Here is a 4,700-nt window from a genome sequence, read left to right on the forward strand (position 1 = left end):
AGTAGCTTCTGGTTGTTAAACCTTAACCAAAAAATACTGACATACTTCAGAGCAATTGTGAGTGAAATGCACAATGTGAAACTACATTGGGAAATATTTGTAGGTACACTAGATTCTGGCCTCTTTCATCCAAGCAGTGGAGAGGACAAAACACGATGTACAGTATGTTCGGGATCAAATGTGATCCTAAATGGTGTTTAAAATAAATGACCTGCTCTCAGTATTGCTTATCAGTTGCTTCTTAGTCAACATTCAAATTGTACCAGTACTGCCATTTTTCTCAGTTTTTTAAATAAGCTGTGTTACAGGGTGGGATGGTAAATTGCTGCATATAGCTAAAACCTTTGCAATGCATATAGGATATACATCTTTTGTTTTTCAAATTACAAATTTTAAGTTATATTTCTAAATTATTCATGATTTGTTTTAATCAATAACCTATTTTTCCCTGTTACTCCCTGACAATTTGGTGCTAAAATATTTTCAGTAAGTAGCATATTGTAAGATACATGTACTGTACTGTATAATAAAGACTGGAACAGATTCATTTTATAATACAGACTTTGCTTTGTTTTTTTTACATTGGCAATTTGCTGCATTACTTTCCATATTGTTGAACAGCAGATTTTCAAGTGCTTGTCATTTAGTAATGTTTGTCCAAGGAAGAATGATATCTTTTTGAATAGGAAGACCTAAATTATCTGCAATTATTTGTCTGCAATTATTTATATTTATTATTTAATTATGTATCTGCAATACAAGGCCTGTATCAAAGATGCTCTTCAGCAAAGATACCACATTCAAGCTGCAGCCAGAGGTATTGTGAATGTTGTGAATGAGTAAGATTTTTATTGAAATTTTTCAAAGAAATGCTCAACAGGACTGAATTTAGAAATTGTACTGTGTACAGAGTTTGTGTAGCTTCATCCTACCATCCTATCTCGGAAAAAAGCTGTTCTTAAGTTGTGTATATCTTCAGTGTGAAGTTACTGACTGTGCACAAACCTGTCGGCCTGTTTACTTCCTCTCTGTATTGTGTTGCATCATTGGATGGATGGCTACACAGTCAAATGTGTCCAGTGAAGACAGCAAAGGGCTTAAAACACAACCATGGGGGACACCAGTGCTAGGAGTCAAAGTAGGTGTGTGCCACGTCTAATCCTCTCTAGTCTGTCTGTGGGTAGCTGGAGAGAAAGTCCTTAATCCACATATACAGAGTGCTACTAAGGCCCAGATCAAGCAGCTTGGTGACCAGCCTGTATGGGACAATAGTGTTAATTGCAGAGCTGTAGTTGATAAATAGCACTATCCTCTTTTGGTTGAGATGTGTGAGTACTGTGTCTGTGGACCTGTCAAACTGGTAAAGATCAAGGTCAATGAGAAGAATGGCCTTGGTATGTTTTAAGACTAACCTCTCAAAGCATTTTGTGATAAGGGGATTGAGCGCTACCAGTCTATAGTCATGATGTGATGTTAGTCCTTTTGGGCACCAGAATGACAGTGGTTAGTTTGAGACAGGTGGGAACAGTGGCCCATGACATTGAAAAATTTTAAGTGTCATTTTAAGTGTGAGTACCTGTGCAGATTGGTGGGCACAGTCCTTAATCAATATCACTGGATGGTCCATGGTAGATGTGCCCTGATATTTCAAAACATGCAAAGAAGCGATTAAGCTCCTCTGCCAGGCATGTGTTGCTGGCTGTAGATGGTATCTGGTTGCCCCTGTAGTTGGTAATGTACTAAATGCCTTGCCACATACGTGATGGGTCTTTGTTGGTGAAGTGATCGTCGAATTTTTCCTTTGCAGCTTTGGCCTGCTTGATGTCCTTTTTCAGGTTGTGCCTGGCTGCCCTTTACTGCTCTCTGTCCCCCAGTCCGTACAACTGGACCTCTTTAGTCATCCAGGGATCCTGTTTAGGAAAACTCAGATGTGCCTATTGATAGTCACATTTTCAATGTAGGTCCTGAACAGTGGTGATGGCTCTCTATGTCACCACATGATCAGAAACAAATAGCCCAGTTTGTGCATTGGAAGTAGTCCTGGAGCTGTAGAGGATTCTTTAGGTCAGACTACAACAGTTTTTATGATGGGTCCCAATCTCTTTAATAGTGGGGTTGTAAATTGGTGTTAACAGCAGTGACAAGTGGTCAGACTGTACTGCGTGAGAGGGAGTAGGCTCTGTATCCTTTAGGGATGAGTAGACACAGTCCAGATTGTTTGCCCCCTTGTTGCACAATTAACATGCTGATCAAACTTAGGTAACACAGTCTTCAGATCAACATGATTAAAGTCCCCAGCAATTATGAAGACGCCATCGGGATAAGCATTTAGAGCTAGCTTAGCATTAGCAGACACAACAACAGAAAATCAGGGCAGGTACCTGTTGTAGTCTACACTTAGCTGCCACAAACTCCAAGTCTGGTGACCAGTATTTGGATGGCAGAGTTTGCACCAGGTGTTGTTTATGTTTACCAGCTGCCACAGTGACCCTTAACCGGTGTTTTCAGTCCTGTCACTACGGTGAGTTGAGTGGCCTGCTAGTTCAGTAGCATTTAATGGGACTCACCAGGTTTCCCTGAGGAACATCAGAGAGGTGTCTTGGGTTGCTGGATGATAAGTCCAGTCTCAAGTCTTCCATTTTGGTATCCAAGGACCTGACATTGGCAACAAAGAGGCTAGGTAGTTAGGTGTCCAGCCCGGCATCCCTTCTTCTGTTTAGGATCTCTCAGCCTGAGAGATATACCTGAAGTTTCACTGACTTGGTGTTATGGTGTGATGATTACTGTAGTTTCCGCACTACAAGTTGCACTTTTGTAGTTCTCTGGTTTGTCGTGAGACTTAGGCAGCAAAGTGACTTACATGTGTTAATTTAATGTCATTTTGTCAAATAGTCACTATAGTTAGATAGCACTCTTGACTCAGCTGTATATAATACTGTACCACCTAAAACTCCTAGTGTAAAATGCAGCCCAATAGAAAGAGCTATATTGCAGACTTCAAAGTGCAGGTAATAAAGTCTGCAGCTGAAACACAGTTTGGACTGAGTGTTGACATTCAGGCAACCTGAGAGGAGGAGGAGATGTTGCTTCGTGTTCTCCCTGATGTTGGCAGAGTTGTTAACATTACTTGACATGGATGAATGAATTTCATTAAGCACTTCTGCTTGTTGTTATGCCTAACCTATGTTCTTCATAGGCTCATTCACACTATCACTATTATTAGAAATGTGATTTATACCCTGAAGCTAAACTAAAAGCTAAAGCGGTAACAGGTAAACATCTAATGTTAGCAAAAGAAAATGAATACAGTTTGAAAATGTAATCTAGATATATGTAAAGTCCATTTAGTTGTAAGATCATTTACCTTTGAAGGTAAATCCACCTCTGACCACACCAACTTATGGGGGAAGGAAGTTCATACCATTTTAAACCACTAGCACAGCTTGAAATGTTGTATCTTTGTTGCAGAGCATCTTTGGCAAAGAGCAGTGAGTGGTTTATGGTGCCTAGTGCCTGGAAAGAAATTAGTTGATGCATCTAAATAAAAATAAACATTGTCATTAAAAGAGATCCAAAACATTTTAATATTTAAAACCCCTTTAAAATTTTGTCCTGTCATCCACCATGCTAAATATCACTGAAACTTACACTGACTAAACTCTCTACATCACTCGTGTTTTTTTCAAAATCAGTACTTTTAAATCTGGTCCACCCTTCCACACCTTTTTTCCATAACCTAAAATCTTTTGGCTGTGTAAGCCATTAGTCAACGTAAGGGATGCAATTGGAATGACTGCTATGCTAACTCTATCCATCAGCTTGGTAAAGGTTATACTTGATGTGCGACTGTGTTGTGCTACGCAGATGCAGGTACGATACAGACTCTTCTTTGTAACCAGGCAACAGAGAAATGCCTTGCTGAATCTAGATTATATTCATAACAACCAAAGACCTTGTTTTTGATACAAAACCATCGTACTGGAGTAGTTCAGTGATCGACCACCTTGCCATGTGAATGCCAAACTACTTAATTCTATCAGCAGTTCCAAAACAAATCACTTTATTAAAGTGTTCAATGAAGAATGTTAATATGACAAAATCAGGCAAAATAAATGTATGATCCTAAATTTAACGCACATTGTTGGAAATGTCAGCTCAGCTCTGCATTTGTTTAAATGTGAATATAGTTTTACCCAATTCTGTTTCTAACTGGCTCACAACTGCACTGAGAATAAGTGGATCAAAATGGCAGCTGTTTCACTGGACAAGGCTTTAAATGGAACAACAGTAAAAGGGTAGAAGAAATATTTTCAGTGAGCTTATTCAAGAAAAAAGTACATGCACAAGTGGAAAGCAGAGAGGTGTGCCTTTTTGATATTTTACAACCTGCCCATGTTTGTTCTGGTGAAATACCAGAACAAAGGCCAGGCATCAGCAGTTGTCATCAGACAATTCGTGGGTCTGCAGGCCAGCTGGCAGGAGTAGCAGCTATCTTTGAACATGAGATAAGCTCTCACTGAAATCACAAACAAGTTAAAACATCTATACAGTATTCTACAGTTGTGCCTGGCCTCTGTTTCCCTTTGTGCCTCTGATCCAGAGTTCAGATGGAGACTTTTCCCAAAGATCGCCACCACTGGACTTCTGAGAAGCCCCTACACTGAATGAGATCTGGTGTATGTCAGTGAGCTGTGAATGTC

This window comes from Mastacembelus armatus, chromosome 11, assembly GCF_900324485.2.
Source record: "Mastacembelus armatus chromosome 11, fMasArm1.2, whole genome shotgun sequence".
Lineage (NCBI taxonomy): Eukaryota > Metazoa > Chordata > Actinopteri > Synbranchiformes > Mastacembelidae > Mastacembelus > Mastacembelus armatus.